The following is an 18,503-nucleotide window of genomic DNA, read 5'->3' on the forward strand; positions in this document are numbered from 1 at the left end:
CCTGCAAGGTAAATGGTTCCTCTTTCTTCCCCAAATCAAGGTCTGACATTATGTCTCTATAGTCAGTAGCATACTCATCTATCATAAAAGATAGATCATTGTGAGTAGCTATAGACACCGCATTAATGTTTGGTCATTGTGAAAGTGCATTGGCCACTTGATTGTGCTTACCAGCAACGTGAGCAATATGAAAATTAAATTGCGAAAGAAAATTTTCCCACCTCATTTGTTTGTCGGAAAGCTTCGTTTGTGTCATGAAATACTTGAGACTTTGGTGATCAGTTTGTAGAATGAATGGTGTCCCCAACAAGTAGTGCTTCCATGTGTCTAGGGCATGTAGGACAGCTAAAAGATCTTTCTCATAAATGCCCAAGATGCGTTCATCAATATTGAGCCTTCGGCTCTCATATGCTATGGCATGCCCTTCTTGAAGCAAAAGTGCTCCAAGGCAATCACCACAAGCATCACATTGGACCTCAAATGGCTTTGAGAGATCTGGAAGTACGAGGACTGGTTGGGAAGTAAGCTTCTCTTTGAGCTTATCAAAAGCATTTTGCTCCTTAGCAGTCTATACATACTTAACGTTCTTCTAAGTTAAGTCGTGTAGTGGTCTTGCTACTTGAGAGAATTTTTCTATGAAGCATCTATAGTATGCACACATACCAATAACGCTTCTTATCTCATGTAGATTCCTTGGGTTAGGCCATGCTTTTATTACCTCTAACATCGATGGATCCATACAGATACCATCTTGAGAGATAATATGACCTAAGTATTGAATCTCTTGAAGGAAAAATTCACTTTTTGTTTGGTTAAGAAAAAGCTTATTCTCCCTCAATGCTTGAAAAATCAATTGGAGATTTTGCTTATGTTCCTCCAAAGACTTAGAGTGGATGATGGTATCATCAAAGAACACTCCAGTGAATTTACGATAAGGTCTAAAATGCTTTTCCATTAGATGATTGAACGTAGTTGGTGCATTAGTCAAGCCAAAAGGCATGACTAGATATTCATAAAGACCAAACGTTGTGCGAAACGCGGTCTTTAGGAGCTCTTCATCCACTATCCTTATTTGATGATAGACACTCTTAAGGTAAATCCTACTAAAGTAGGTCTAGAGCCTTGTAGATTATCAAACATATCTTCTACCCGATGTACGGGAAATCTGTTTTTGATAGTGATATGGTTTAGTGCTCAATAGTCCACACACATATGGCATGTACCATCTTTCTTTTGCACTAAAAGGACTGGAGAACAAAAGGGAGAGAAACTAGGCCTCACCATCCCTTTGTCTACCAATTCCTGTACTTGCCTCATGATCTCCTCTTGTTGAGCTTGTGAGACTTGATAAGGAGGCTTGTTAGGCGGTGAGCTTCTTGGAAGGAGCTCAATGCGATGGTCATCATCCCCTCGTTTTGGAGGTAATTCCATAGGGATATCATCGATGAACACATCTTGGAATCATTTTAGAAAACTAGACAAGTCTAACTCTTCTTGATTCTTATCATTTACATTTGATGAAACATTAAAATCTTTTAGAGACTCTGCGACAAAAATCATGTACGCAAAAACTGAGCTCTTCATTGACTTATCAAAAGCAAGAGGATTTACAAGTGGAATAGTGCAACCACGCTCACTAGCATCTACATACATGTTCTTTCCCCTGTAGATGAAGTAGATTCTCCTATCAAGGAACTTCATATTGGCAGCCATGTGATCAAACCATGTATCAAAAGCAAGAGGATTTACAAGTGGAATAGTGCAACCACGCTCACTAGCATCTATATACATGTTCTTTCCCCTGTAGATGAAGTAGATTCTCCTATCAAGGAACTTCATATTGGCAGCCATGTGATCAAACCATGGCGCCCCTAGGATAGCATGCTCATGTTGGAGAGGAGAGGTGAAGAAGTCTTCTTTGTCAACATAGCTTTGGACATGAAGCCTCAACTTCCCAATCAAGGGAGTAACGGAGAGCTTGCTGTCCCTTGAAAGCTGCATCAGCCATTAGCATACCTCCCATCTCAAAAGCTTGAATGCCCAACTTGGTGGCCATCTCCGTTGATATGAAGTTGTGAGTAGAGCGAGGGTCAAACAAGATGAAGGCATCATGCTCTCTTACCTTTCCCCAAGCATAGGAAAGTGATGATCCTTTTCAATGAGCATCCTCTTTTGGGGCTTTGATTGTGGAAGCCCTAGGAGTGTCATTGCGAGTATTCTTCTTGTGGCAAGAACGATAGCCATGTCCTTGCTCCCCACAGTTGAAACACTCATGGTCCTTGCGAAAAGCTTCAAGCTCTTCAGGAGAGAGTTTGCTTTTTTCTTTGTAAACTCCCTTCTCCTTGGACCGATTGTTGTTGTTGTTGGTAGTGCCTTGGGAAGAATTTTGAACATTGGTTTTCCACTTTGCATCATTTTTGTCTTTGTTTTCCATGGGCTTGACATTCCATCTAGCCCTTTGATGGAAATTTATGCGTGAAGCAACCATGGTGTGATGGATTACTTCACTAATAGTACCAGGCCGTTGAGAGTTGATGTATTCGGCCATCTCTTCAGATAATCTCGCACAAAATTGTTGCCTTTGCTCCGCAAAGTCTATCTTTTGAAAGACAGTAGCCTTGAGATGTAAATCCCAAAACTTGTATACATACATGTGGATAGACTCATGAGAAAGAAGCTTCAAGCTACACCATTCCGTATTCACTTTGTCCTTTGCATCGCTTGCAAGGAATTGATTCATGATGGAAACTCCTAGAGTTTTCCATGTCTTTGGGGCTTCGCCGTTGCCACAAAGGCTAGCCCACCAATGACGAGCTGATTTTTGGAAGTGCATAGCTACATGGTGTAGCTTGGAGGACTCTGTGAATCCCTCGTCTCCAAAGGCTGCATCAAATTGTTGGATGAAGGCCAACACTTTGTTGGTAGCACCAAAGGTGCCATCATAGGTGAGAAAAGAGATACTCTTTCCTCCCTCCTTGAACTTCTTTAGCTTTTGTGACCTTCACCATGCAAGAAATGATTTGCGATGTACTCCCCTCTTGTATTCTCTAGAAGAATAGCCATAGCTTTCGTCGGAAGAGGAGGAAGGTGAAGAAGAAGGAGAAGAGGGTGACCTCTTCCTAGCCCTTTTCTTCTCCTCTCTTCCCTTTCGGAGCAACGAGGATAAGGACTATGTGTTGATCTTTTCCTCTTGGGAGGAGTGGGCGATCATCTAGACCGCTATCTTCGTGGAGCCACATCTTTAGTCGAGGAACTTAAACTTTCATTGATTTCTTGCTCTTTGGATTCCTCCTCTTGAATGGGAGAGAGTCTTCCTTTGGGGGTCTCTTCAAGAGGCCTCCTGAGCTCTCTCTCCTCTTGGAGAGGAAGGAAAATTCCATAAGCACGAAGTTGTTGAGTAACTTCGACTTGCAAAGCAGGGTTGCCCATAGCTTGCTGCAACCTAGTGATGAGATTTCACAAACATGGGAGCATCATCATTAGCACCTTCATGTGCAAAATCAAAGAGATCAATGTTCATTCTACTCTCTTGATTATTGTCAGCCATGTTAACAAAATGTATGTATGTACTTAGTGTATGCTTTGGCAATTCTAAACCTTAGTTGCCACTCCTCTTAGCCTTTGAAAATCGGCTCCTAAGTATCTACACCCACGGCTCGAAGTGGTTAATTATAGAGAGTAGAGGAGTAGCTCTAACATAGCAGATTTGCCGAGGGCTAGCTCCTTTCGGACTTCTTATGGCTCAATAATGGTAAAGTCGTAGGCAAGTCTCAAAAGACTCCATTATTTAGCCCAAAGCTTCCGAGGTGTACACCATATCCCACATAGTGGGCTCAACAAAACCAATAATAGATCCTAGTTCCATTTACCCTAATATAATTAACAACATCAACCATTTATAGGCTACTTAAGGACCTCTCTTCTTAAGCAATAAAAAAGAAACCAAATGCTTTGATACCAATGTAATGGAATTGGCCTATTTAACTTGAGAGTAGCGGAAATTAATGAGAGTACTTTTGAGAAATGACTTTGTGAGCATAGCGGGTGAACATAATTGAAGATAGCAACATAATCATAGCAATTAGTTAACTTGGAATGAACAATACTTTTGCGAGAGAGAATTTAGAGAACATGAGAATAGTTGAGGACTGGATTTATGTGGAGCCGATCCCCCCTCCAATAGGCATTTGTATTATGATTTCTCCCATTAAGAGAGACTTGTTACAATACAATCTTTGTGTTCCTTGTGACCTAGGTGATGCAATGACGATGGAAAGCTTCATGTATCACAAGCATAACATAAACATGAAAAAAGCTTTAACTATCCCAAGCCTCGGTCCCAAGACCTCAAACACCTTCGAAGGTGGAGAGAGCTAGCAGGGAATGAGGGTAGGGAAGAGGAAGAAGAAACATTTCATAAGAGAAAGAATTAGTTCCTCACTTATCATATCTCTTATTGCTAGCATACATAATAGCATAGTAATGAAGAAGAAGGAGATGGCAAGATTAAGCATTGAAGCATGGCTCTTGGTTGGATTTGCACTCCACAGCCAAGAGTGTTGGTGTAGGCTCTCAACCTCTACTTGCTTCAAGAAGAAGAGGGAGCTCTTTCACTTTGCATAGCACACCATGAGAGTGTTTGTGAGTCTGTGTGGGTGAGTATACCCCCTAAGCAACCCCCTAGCTTGCTTGGGTCGACCCCCCCCCCCCCCCCCTTGTAGCTCATGCTTGAAGCTCACTGGACCCCTCCACGCCTAGCCAGTTACAAGCAAGGGTAGCCTTGGGACAAGTGTCCCCCTTACCCCTTTGAGAGAGACGACTTGATAAAGGCAAAATCAATTAATCAAATCTCTTAAATTATCATTGGACCCCTTGGGTGGCCAACCAATAGGCTTGAGGCACACCATGAGGGCAACATGAGGAGGAACTTGACAAGTGTCCCTTCTGCTTTCCTTGTACCATGCATGCCTAGTGTGAGTGTGTGGGTGTTCTCTAGCATCCCCCCTCATGTAGGGCTCGCCCCCTCCTTATATGGATTGAATATTTGACTTTTTGATACCTCAAGCCGTTCATGCATAGGCCCAGTTCCCACCACAAGCATGGCCATCTCTCATTTGGGTCCCTTTTCTATTGGCCCCATGTTGAGAAAGATCCATAAGCACATCTCAATATCTTAACCCTTGTTCCCATTTATTCTTCCACATTAAGTGATCAGTTTAATATGAGAAAGTCATTTGGGTTGGTTAGATATTAGTTTTTTTGACACATAGAAATTGTCCTCTTGTCTTGAAGGGCACACCGTTGGCAGCCGACACAAAATTTCTTTCACTCTATCAAAAGCTTCTTGAGCATCTTCATCCCATTCAAAGCCATGCACCTGATGAGCCCTCTTTTGAAGGGGGTATACATACTGTGACAGCATTCAGAAAAAATATGTTAAATACTTTATCTTATGTACAAAGGAGGCCAAGCCTTGCGCACTAGAGGGAGGCTCCATCAAGACTAGTGCCTTGGCCTTCTCTGGATCGAACTCAATTCCACTTTGTGACACCACATGGCCTAGCAACTACGCTTGGGGTTGTGCTAGCTTGCACTTCTTAGGATTCAACTGATCTCCTTCTTCATCAAGTCTTCAAAAACATAGCTGCATCTTTGATAAAATATCCACACTTGAGCTATAACACCCCATGTCATCCATGAAAACTCTAATGAACCTGCCCAAGTAGGGACCAAACACCCTATTCATCTAGTCTTGGAAGGTGACGTAGGCATTCAGCGAACCAAACGGCATCTTGCGATAGGCAAAGCATCCCCATGGAGAGATAAATGTCATCTTCAGTTGGTCTTCAAGAGCAATCCCTATCTGAAAGTACCCTAAAAATCCATCCATAATAGAGTACCTCTCATGACCTGCCACTTGATTTAAGATTTCATCTTGAAACGACAACGGGTAGTGGTTTCTTTTAGTCACCGCATTCAATGGCTCGTAGTCAATGCACAGCCACCATTTCCCATTCTTCTTAGGGGTGATAACCACTGGAGAAACCCATTCCGACTCTTTCACGGGGTATATGATACATGCATCTAGCAATTGGTTAATCTCCTTTCAAAGAGTCTCCTTTTGAATCTCCCCTAACCTCCTTAGATTCTGCGCCTTTGATTTGCACCCTTCTTTGAGGACTATCTTCTGCTCTGCACCCTTTTCTCCTCGTAGATCCTTGTACTTCGTTGCAAATAAATTCACATAGCCTTCTCTTTCTTACTTGGTCAAATCTTTGCTTAGCATAGCAGTTACCTCTTCCGCACCTATGCCATGAACCTGTGGCTGCACCTCTCCTTTTGCATGGGAGCCTTCAACAGTGACACCAAACAAGTTGGCATCTATCCTTAGCATATCATCCTCGCTTTTTTCTACCTCAGTATCTGTGTAGTCCTCATCATAGGCTGTCTCGGTCTCGTATTCATAGCTTGTCGTATCATCTTCATCTTTTGCCACCTCAAGGTGAAAACGGCTCTCTTTGGTATTCAAATCAAGCACCATTTGTCTCCCTCTCTCTTTGTCACGCAAGGTAAACACCCTTCTCCCCCAATTCTACTTAGCCCCTATTGCAAGTAGCCATGGCCTAGCCAATATAATTGGATAAGCATTATCACCTACTTTCATCACAAAGAAATCAATTAGGTACTCAATGCCCATCACCTTCACTCTTACTTCTTGAGCCACACCCAAACATCTAGCTTTGGTATGGCTAGCCATTCTCATGCCTACACTTGATTTAGCTACTGCTTTGACACCTGCTTCTTTCATAGCAACCTGCATCATGATGCAAACCTGTGCTCCACTCTCTATATAGTGCTGAACCTACATCCTCTTTTCAATGACCTCATCCAAAAGAGGAAGGACATCCATCGGACTACCCACTCTCAATGCCATGTTTTGCACTGCATGCACATTTCCCTTAGCCTTTGGCAGCCTCGTACTGATACTTGTAGACCATTGTCTTTGCAGCTTGGAATTTGAAGCCAAAAACTGACGAAGGTAATGCTAGACTTTTGATTTTGAAGATCACTTACTAGGTTGTATTCGGGGTAACTACGCTCTATCTAAAAGTCTGCTTGCTTGATTTTGTGATGCCTCCTCTTCTTGCTAGTTTTTGGCTACTCCTTGCCTTTGTACACTTTATCTTTACCTTTAGGTGGACCCTAGTTTCCCGCTTAGTTTTTGTCTCCCTTCCCATCCTTGATCTTTTGTTGGCCAGAACTTCAAAATCTTGCTTATCCACTTCGATTATGTTCACCCTAGGGACTTCACCACCATTTGGAGGAGCTAGCTGCACCTGATTCTTGACTACCTACTCTCTTGGGCCATTGAATTGTGCTTGGCCTCTACCTCTGCCAAACACTGGTTAAATACCACCTCTTTCTCTTGGCGGATGAGGGAAATCCGGTGCATAGTGTCCTTCTTCACTGCAATGTAACACCGATCGGCAGGCAGTTGCTTTGCCCTGCCCCTTGCTCCTCTTGGCTGACCTCTATCCATCACGCTCAATCACAATTCTTGCATTTTCTCATACAAATCATGCACGGCTCGCACCCAGTTTTGTGGCACATTGGCTATCGGCTTGCATGGTTCTCCTCATGAACAACACCCGTCAGACCCGGAGGTTGGATAGGCACCACCGCTTCATAGCCCAACACGCGCTACTCAATCTTCTTTTTTATTTTCCTACTTTTTGCCTTTGTGATGGCCACTGCACCATTGTAGTTTTTTGGGCTCTCAAAATCCACTTTCTCCCTCACTTCAGGATGTAGGCATGCCATGAATTTATCCAGTTTGAAGTATTCGACATTGGCCAATTGCATGGCACCCGCTAATTCTACCCAAAATCCTTCAAGACAATCCAAAAACAAATTGAATTCTTCAGTTACATCTTGTTTGAGTGCCTTCAGTTTGGCAACCATCTTTACTAAGGATGCCTCTTTGCAAAAATCATGTAGGAAACATGCCCGTAGAGCCGACCAAGCATGCCTTGGCTCACCTTCCAAAGCTTCGTACCATACCTTTTCTTTCGCACGCATCTCCAAAGGAAATGTCTGCATCTTGTTGTCCTCGTTCGGCATACACAATGACAGCATATAAACCTCAAAGTCCGCAACCCACTCATCAAGATTTTCTTCACTTGTAAAAATCAGCCCATAGCTTTGAGACGCCATGCCCACCAACACCAAAGAATGTTTCTCTTCACTGAATTGGGAGCAATCAGTGTACTCCTCCATGGGGGAACCAGAAGATGGAGAGGGGGAATGGGGAACACACCCACCACCCTCGCACATGCCATCTCCCTTTTCCTCCTTTGCCATCATCCTTACTCTGTGTGTGTGCACGCGTGCGCACTTGTCCTTTTCTCTTGCACATGCCATCTCCCTTTCCCTCCTTTGCCATCATCCTTACTCTATGTGTGTGCACACGTGCGCACTTGTCCTTCTCTCTTGCACGTGTAACTCTCTCCCTTTTGTCATAGCCATTTCTACAGGCCAAGTGTGGATCTCTCTCTCTCTCTCTCTCTCTCTCTCTCTCTCTCTCTCTCTCTCTCTCTCTCTCTCTCTCTCTCTCTCTCTCTCTCTCTCTCTCTCTCTCTCTCTCTCTCTCTCTTTGTAGCCCTATCTCTCTATACTTGCACCTGTGGAATATCTTTCCCACGTGCTCTGTGTCCCTGTGCAAGACACTATCACAAGGAAATCTATCTCTCTCCCACTCTGTCAGTCTTTATGTCCCTTCTCAACAGTCCAATCAAAGCAGACAAAAACGTGTAGAGAGAGAGAGAGAGTAGCTGCTTGAACTGAGAGCTTCAACTTGTATCCATATTTTGTGCACACAGCCTTTCGCCTAGCCTTCTCCTTGCCCAATCCCACCCTCAATTTCTTCCCTACTCATGTTGCAACTATGTGCGCTCCTGTCCAATTTTGTCACCCACACGCGTCCACACCTGGCCCCCGCATATACCATCGCAACATCTACCCTCCTCTCAGTGAAATGTGCTAGCTTAATATAATGTTGTTTTCAATTTCAAAAATGTTGGTTGAGGGCAAAGGGAAAAGGCTTTTTACACTATTTTTCACAACATAAGCACTTTTCAAGAACCTTAGAGATCTCAAAAAAGCTCATGCCGGTGCACCTACCAACGCGGTCGGTGAGCACATAGCCGAGACCCCCGAAGATATTTATCATGCAATAACTTGCTCGTTTCAGCTTTGGATGGCAATCCAAAAAGACACGCATGCTTTCCAGCTCGAGCACTTCATGCCTATCCATTCATAACACCTCAGACCACTTGTCCCCACCTACCTTGTTTGTCAAGGTTCTGCAAAGAATTCAAACTTTGAACTTCAATATCTTTCAGCACAGGGCTCTGTTTGACGAGCCGTCTGGACCAACTTGCACAACATCTCAAAGGCCATATTCTAGAGCACCAACTCAGCATCTCATGTACCTTTATTTGTCACCCAAACCAAACCATTGTAGGCCTTTTTGGCCAAAAAACCGCATTAGACATACACTTCCACTATCATTTGTCTACGTTGGTCCTTCACATTGGCCTTGGCCCTTTGTCCTATACTTGCTAGGACCCATAGTTTGGCATAGAGCACTTCCCTTCATAGACCGACTTTGGCTACACCAACAGCTAGAGGCAAATGTTACATACTTATTACTGATGTTGACTATCTATCCAGGTGGGGCGAAGCCAAAACTGATAAGAAAATCATGAGTATTTTCCAATTTGTATATAAAGATATTTGCTGCAACTTTGACATTCCACTGTAGTTACTTTCTAGCAAGGGTCCAGGTTTTAGGGGAGAGCTGGTGGATTATCTATGTGGAAAGCTTCACGGGCACCGCAAGTTTACTACGCCATATTATCTCCAATGCAATGGAATGAATGAGAGGTTTAATGGATAACTCATAAGGATGCTTACAAAGATGACATGAAACAATGTGAAGACTTGGATTTAGAGCTACCTTGTGCTCTATGGGCTTACATGATTGGCATCAAATCAGGTACTGGTTTCTCTTCCTTCCATCTAGTTTTTGGCAAAGAGGCTTTACTTCCTATTGAGGTGGAGATACCAACTTTGAAGCTGATGCTAAAGCTTGAAGAAGAGACTAGTAATTCACTCAAGGAAAGGATTTTATATTTTCAATGTGTACAATTAGACATGTTGCTAGCTTTTGAGAAATATGAGCAAGTCTTGAAGAACAATCAAGCAAGGGCAAATGAGAAGATGAAGGACAAAGGCATCAAGAAGGGTGACATGGTGCTTCGTTACAATAGTAATCTTGATATCACTTTTTAAAAGAAGTTTCAAATCGAGTGGCAAGGTCCTTTCTTGGTATTAAACAAGTCTCCAAATGGTACATATCAGCTTGCTAACTTGGATGGTACCCTACATAAAGCACGTGTGAATGGCTACAGGTTGAAGAAGTATTGCAAGGTTGATGACTGTAATTGAGGATGAGCCTTCTTTTGAGGAATTTTTTGATCTTGTGGCTAATTATGAATATGAAATGAAGAGACTCCCTCATGCGGTCTACATGATCTCTTTTTTGCTCTACTGATGAATAATTTGGGGTGTGGCAATCTATGTTGGCCGCATTTTTGACACTTCGTTTTTTGTAAATATGTACATATGGACAATGACGCCTGATGTCAAAAGGGTTTTTGTTATTTCTTATTGTGGGTGTTTTAGCATGATTTAGCAAGCACATGTACATGCATGGTAAGTCGCTAGGGTAGCACCAACTGTTGGGTTACTATAATTGCCCATAAGTGAGTTTGTTTAAAGTGAGACTTGTATATAACTAAAACTCAAGTACAAACTTAAAAAAATTTAGCCAAATTTCATAAATTTGAAGGTTTTAGATCATTGTGCCTCCTTGATGCTTTTGGATGCAATTCTTTGTCCTTGCCTTCCCTTCTCTACATGTAGTTGTACCAGGACAGCTCTTTGCTCGTGTCAATTTTGCACATAGAGGCATGTAGAATCAATTTTCATCATCTTTAGCTTTATTGAAATTCATTTTTTCATGCTTTATTCCAATCTTGAAAGTGCCCTAATTGGAGTTGTGCTCTTCAAGTTACGACTAGTTCTCTGCAGGGTTATGGCTATGGCAGCCTAGTGGCAAATTGTATACATACATATTGGGAGGGCATGTATCTATGAATTGTGGAGTTTTGGTTGAGATTATGGGTTTATCATGTTCAGTTGTGAAAGGGGAGGCCCTTATATTCTTATTAATTGGTCGGAGTGTGCTATAAACTTGTGTTTTGACAAGGTTTTTCTCCTATGTGCTATGGTCCTTTGGGTGGGTGTCTGCTGGTAAATTCCCAAGGAAGCATAGGACTTTTGGTTGGGGTCTACTAAGATTTGTTTTGGTATAAATTTTGGTGTTGAGGTTGAAGTTAGAATGCTCTTGGGCTATATAGCTATAGAGGTGTCCCACTTTTTCTTTTGCCGAGCAACATGATGTACCACATAGTAGCCAACAGCACTACCTGGTTAGCCACTACAACTCTGCCTGCCAAAGAGACACATGCCAAACTCCAATGCAGTGACTTCCTCCTGATAGACATAAGGAGGGGAGTAGTTTGCTGCCTAGGGGACAAGTCCAAGCCAACCTGTCAACTCATGTAATGAATTGAAGGCCCTGGTGGGTGAATCCATCTAAAACTCTCACCACTTGGTGACCAATCAAGCGTAGGAGCACTGCCAACCCAGAAATCTATTGTCTTCCTCCATTTGATCAGTTCTCTTGACACATATTAGAACACCTCAAGATCCTACTCACACTTGTGCAAATTGGCCTCTTGGCCGTCCAAGTACAAGGATGAGTCGTCAACAAACTCAGCATCAAGAAGCTCATCTGTCCTAATAGGGAACTCAAGACTATGCAAGTCACCCATCTACCTACAAATAAAGCACTAGTTTGGGAGTCCCAAATACTCCACCCTTTTTCATAACCATCCTCCACTCACCCTGGGTAGAAGAACCACCTTTGGGAGAGTATGGGTGCCACAAACTAGAACACATATTGCAGGCACACCAGCAGCCTTGGCTGAAACTGAAGTTGTCGTGCGTGGACACTCCAAAGCTATCTTGATCTCAAATCCAATCCTAGAAAGAAGGGGTAAGTTTTAAGACCAGGGGAAACTAGGGTCTGAGAGTCCACCACCCAACCACCCTTTTAATAGGCAAGCCCCTTGCGCTTTGCCCTGGTTGGACTCCCCGTTCCACACCACCTAGCCTGACCCTGCCCTTGTCTAGTCTAGCCTTGCTGGTGTCTTGACATTACTCCCCCCTTAAGAAGAGTTTTTTTCCTTGAAAACAAAAGTGGGAGACTTCTTCTTAAGAACACTAATGTTTTCTCAAGGGTCATCCTTCATGGATCCAGCTGTTTGGTTGACCGGAACACGGTTCCGCAGGAGGTTCAATGAAACCAAGAGTAACAGCTTGGTTTACAACATTTTTGTCCATTAGCAACCATCTTGTGTTACTGATTATTATCCGATCATTGTGTGTAGACTCCATTTAGAACACACTGAGTATTGACATATGTTAGTGCCAGATAGCTATGCTATAGACGTCCATTTTGCAGCAACCCACTAACATTGGCGCCATTGTCGGGGATTAAAGTGCTTGGGCAAGGCCCCTTGAGTTATTAAACATGGTTGGTGGTAAGTTACGTGTGAATGGGAATTAGGACCTTGGAAAGGTCTAAGGATATTAAAGATACGGACATTGAAAAAACAAAACAAGCCGAGACCTGCGTGTTCTAGAGCAGCTCAGACAACAGGTTTTCATATCTCAAGCAACGCGCATTTGCGCTCGATCAGAGCCCTACACGGGGTGCAATTGCCCCTTGTGGGAGGGGTTTCCAACTACGCCCAGCACGGGTCGTGGACGCCGCGAACTGACTAAAAGGGACGCCGCCAGCTATATGTTTTGAAGAAGGGTCAGCGAGCACGTTTTGAGTGGTGCAAGTTCTAAGAGCAGGTCTTGAGGGAGCAAGTCGGGATGGAGCACGGAGACTCTTTGAGATTGTCAGTCTCAAGAAGTGAACCTATGAAACTATGTGATTAGTTATTTTTAGAAAATCTACCACTCTCTAGTCCAAAAATCTACATGTGTCCAATCTCATTGCTCTAGGTCATCATGCCTTTTTGACATCCAAACAGTGGCGGATTGCAACAAAACTTGAGGAGGAGTATTACAACACCTAAGGCACAATCCTACCACGTTTTATGGTCATCCAAGAAGGTACCAAAATCACAATCCATCCCAAAAAAATGTGTCATAATAATCAATATCTAATTCTCCTAAAAGATTTTCTCATATTAAACTGATCATTTAATGTGGGGAAGTGCCAAGGGAGAAAAAGCTAGAATATTGGTTAAGCTAGCAGACCGGCCACAGTAGGGATCCAAAGGAGGGAAAATAGGGATCCAAAGGGGGGGGCCATCTGCAAAAGAGCCATGTGAAACAATGGGCCAAAAAGACCCTAAGGTTCAGCCCATTAAGACTTCCAAAATGCTAAGGTTCCAAAATTCAAAGGTTGTGTCCAAAGGTCAACCCTAGGAAAAATTGGATGCTTTGTGTATGCCCTAAAAGTCTTTGCACATCCCTACATGGGAGGGGGCGAGCCCCAAAGCTAGGGGATGAGAGAGAAAGCCACACACACACACACAGGCTCCCTTTACACAAAGGGAATGAGGGACACATGTCAGCTCCCTAGGCCAGATGCCCACAAGGTGTGCCCAGTTCCTATTGGAAGACCCTTGAAGTGGACCAATGAGAATTAAGCTAGAGTAAATCTAGTTTAATTAATTTAAAAACATTTAATAAAAGAAACCAATGAGAATTAAGTCTCCTAGAAGACTATTGGGCAGTCTCCCAAGGGGTCCAATGAGCATTCAGGAGCCCCATGGCTTGCCTGATTCCTATTGGCCAGGAGGCAAAGGGGTCCAATGAGAGTTTAGTTTAATTATTTAATTACCTAAAGCTCTCACAAAAGGGGAAAGGGGGACACATGTCAGAAGGCTATCACTTATGCTGCTTAATTCTTATTGGCTTGACCTGGGGAGGTCCAATGAGGCAAAAGCCAGACCTAATTAGCAGCTAGGGCTCGCCCAAGAGAGAGGGGGGGCTGATTTTTGCTTGGCATTGACACACACACTCTCACACTTGACCATGTGTGAAGGGAAAATACTCTATCTCGTCCCAAGCTTTAATGGAGAGCTCATCACCTACTCCAAGCTTGTGAGATAGAAGCCTACATCAACACTTTCTTGGCATGTGGATGCAAATCCAACCAAGAGCCAAGCTTCAATGCATGCTCATCTTCTCTACCAAGCTAATTACTAAGCTAAGCTATGCTAATATGAGTGATTATGTGAGGAGATGTACATCTTTCTCGTAAGATACTTCTTTTTCTTCTCAATCTACTCTCATACCCTGCTAGCTCTCACCATCTTCGAAGGTGTGTGAGGTCTTGGGTCTGAGAACGGGGATAATTCAAGTTGTGTTTGATTAAGTGTTTTGCTTGGTGTATGAAGCTTCCATCTTCATTGCACTAGCTAGTCTTGAAGGAACACAAAGAATTGTATTGTACAATGTCTCTCTTGATGGGAGAAACCATAATACAAAGCCTTTTGGAGGGGGGACCGGCTCCATGCAAATCCGGTCCTCAACTGTTGTCAATAGCTTAATTTCTCTCTCTTTTGAAAGTATTGTCGATGCTATCTAACTAGGTGTTATGCTTTTTTTTGCTCTCTCCACCCAAGCACTCTTGTAATTCTCATTAGGAATCTATTCTAATGAAATGCCCACTATGTTCATGCTAATTTCCGCTACACATAAGATTATAGGCCATTAAATGTTACAAAATGTGCAAAAAATTGCAACGGAACTATTCAAAAAGGCAGCTCTATAGCATAGAAACAATCTTGCAAGGTCAAAACATCAAAAAATAACCATTTTCACACTCAAATCCATACATTTATCTCACAAACAGGTTGTCGCAAATCACAACAAAACTGAGAATCGTTACACTTAGATTAAAGAGCAAGAGACAAGGAAAACAATGTACTAATCAAATCGATTTCTAATTACCAGTTAAAGAGAAAGATTGATTACAATATGTAGCAGATTTGCAGCTCACAGTCAAAGTCTAGAAAGCCTTTGAGATAATAATGATGTTATCTTTCAAACTAAGGGTTTTGACCCAAAAACTCGGGACCTTTTCCCACTATGAAAAGGACCTAAAATAAAAACAATAAAATACAAGGCTTCATTATATGAAGTCCTTAAATAGAAAGACTCTTTTATAAATTAAAATCTAAAAAAAAATTAATGGGTCAATACTTCACATCATGGGATCAAACTCCTAAGAATGCACTCTTAAATCCTTTGCTCGTTGGGAGCTTTTTGAGTAGGCAAACAAGCTAGTCTTCACGGGGGCCTTCAAAAGGCAAAAAAGTGACTATTGAGGGGTCGTGAGAGTTAAGAATCTATTTTTAAAAGGTAACTCAGCCACTCACTTGCAATTGAAAGCCAAGCATTGTTGATTTGTACTCAAACTATCAGATTTTGCTATTATCCCACGGCCATTGGCCACTTTACAAGGCTTGTAGGTTATGAGCGGACAATAGAGAATAATGGGCTAGATTACACTTCAATAATCATTAATTGCTAATTACAAGGCTTCTTTTGGAAAAAAAGATAGAATACAGTGAAGTGTGGCATGTAGCTGGCTCTTTAGGTGTCAGTCCACTGCATCCTCCAAACACTAGCAAATAGTTATTGTTGTGTGGTCTTCTTCCCATCTTACTTCACCAGCAACTTCCAATATGATTCAATGCATGCTTGGTATAGCAATAAAAATCCCATTGTCATTTGTTGTAGAAAAACTAAGAGAAACTTTGCCAAATTGGCACACATCCATAAAATTTTATCAAGGGGCCAATGATGATGGTAGTCCATAGATTGGACATTAGCATCCAAAAAAAAAAAGATGGAAGTTGAGACTAATGTAGCCACCCACTCTTCCTCATAGACATTCATGGCTTTCATGTTGTACATGGGCATCAATACTTGCCAATATTGAATCAGTTATCTGCTTGTCTTCTAAGCCCGTATTTAAATAGGCTATGTTCACACTTCCCCCATCAAAGCTTTAAATCAAACAAATAATGACTGTTATCTAAAGTTCAAAACTTTGACATGTAAGAAATTGATACTTGGAACCAACCTTGCTCAGTCACAAATATGAGCACTCTCTTGGTCAAAATCATATGCTCCACACAATGGGAGACATCTCCAAGCTCCTTCTGTATTAGCTCCAACACATCATGCTCTAGCATACTAAAAACAAGAACATTGTTACCTCAAAACATCATCACCCACACTCTAGTTTTTACTTTATGTAATCATAGATCTATAGAACTTGCTGCTTTTTCCTTATTGGTTGATGAAGCTTGTTTTTTAGTGTCCATTGGGATTCAAGAACTACAAAAAATTGTTACAATGTTTTTATTGTAGAAAATGTAACCTTTTCTTGAAAATCCCACATACCCTAGAAGATGATGTTTGGCAAAGCTTCTCGTCTCTTGCATGCTTGAAAAGGCTATTAAAGGTCTTTGTATCAATTTCACAAGTTTCAATGTAAAGGGCTTTTTGCACATGCTCCTCTCTACTTCAAAACATGTCTTGGTGGTCCAAAAAGGGATGTTTTGGACACTCCTTTTTCAAGTGATTTTGGGGGGAGGGAATTCATTGAGTCAATATTGAAAAGGGAATCAAAAAAACAATGGATGGGCATTTTTGAATGCCGACTCCTTCTTGGACGTGGTTAGCATACTCCGAGCTAGGCTCTCCCTCTCTATTCCGTTCTCTACGCACGTTGGAGAGGGGGAATGGGGACGACACCCGGCATGATCAGAAACACCTCTCTATAGCTCAAGGTCAACACAGCACCCCAATCCACTCGAAAACACCTTCAAAATGACAATCTACACCTAATCCGCTTCACCTGCTCAGTTCCCAAGCGTACACACGCTATCCAGGACCGCAAAAGGAGCCGACACCTCACTGCACCTGCTGTGCCTCTCTCCACACATACACTTACTCTCTCTCTCTCTCTCTCTCTCTCTCTCTCTCTCTCTCTCTCTCTCTCTCTCTCTCTCTCTCTCTCTCTCTCTCTCTCTCTCTCTCTCTCTCTCTCTCTCTCTCTCTCTCTCTCTCTCTCTCTCTCTCTCTCTCTCTCTTTGCAATGCACCAACGATCCGAGCGTACACACGCTTCACCGGCACCGCAGCTGGCAACAGACGAGACGACAAAGAGAAAGGGGAAAAGGGGATGCGACACGGCACCATAGACCAAAAGGGTTGTGCATTAATGGCTTCCACGCTCCATTACAATCCTTCTCTGAGCTTCTCTCTCCTCTCCTTTCATGTATAGTGCAAAAACTAAGAAGTCCCTTGTTACAAAAAGTTTTGCCCCCTTATTGGGCTCGTTTTTTGAGTTTTTAGGCATTTTTCATGGTAGGCCGACATGTGGCACTCCCCTTGGGAGGCTCAGCTTGACTTTGACTAGCTTGGTGCTCATCCCAAGGCTTCACACTTCACTCTACACACAAGCACCCTCTAGGGATCAACGACGGCGCCGTCGTTGCGCCCCTAAGGGCTCACATTGCCTTCAAAAAAGGTTTGGACCACATTTAGTCCGCGGGAAACGGCCCCCCCATGGGTGGGTGCCACGTCATCACCTTCCCTGCGAGGGCGGAGCTGGACAAAACCGACGCAAACTACCACCCGCCGCCTGCAGAGCCACCACAACAGCGCCATGTGCTTAAGGCCATGGCCACGAGCTCACGGAGCTCCAAATGGGCTCCCATCCATGCATTCTAAAGGGTGAACGCCGTGGCCCTTATACCCCGCCACCGGACGGCCACTGTGCGCATGTGGGTTTACTTCGGCGCCACGTGGCAGCCTCACCTTCCAAAGCCCTCAAGCTCCAAAAAATCTCCCAAGATACACATATTAAAAACCTCTTTTTTGCCTTTTTCTCCTGGCCCCGACTACCTTGTGGGATGATTGAAAACCCGGATTGCCGAGTCGGACCAAGCCTTCACTGAGTTGCCCCCCGGGTCATGCAAACCCCACTACACTATGCTTCTTGTGAGCTCGCTACAGTAGGCCACAAAAACCGGAAAAATCATCTACCCACTTTCTACTGCCAACGGCTACCAAGTTCGTCTCATTGTATCTGGCCGACTAAGCATCCGGTTGACATGCAATCGATTCGTGCTAACTCCATACGGTACACCCTATCACCAAGAACTTTGGCGAGGCTCAAAAGATGCCAGATGGCATGTCCTCCAATGCGGTCAGGTGGGCTCAGACCCGGCCCCCGGAAAATCTTCCAATGACCATAACTTGCTATCCAGAGCT

The sequence above is a fragment of the Adiantum capillus-veneris genome, chromosome 18, assembly GCF_014529385.1.
Source record: "Adiantum capillus-veneris isolate H3 chromosome 18, ASM1452938v2, whole genome shotgun sequence".
Taxonomy (NCBI): domain Eukaryota; kingdom Viridiplantae; phylum Streptophyta; class Polypodiopsida; order Polypodiales; family Pteridaceae; genus Adiantum; species Adiantum capillus-veneris.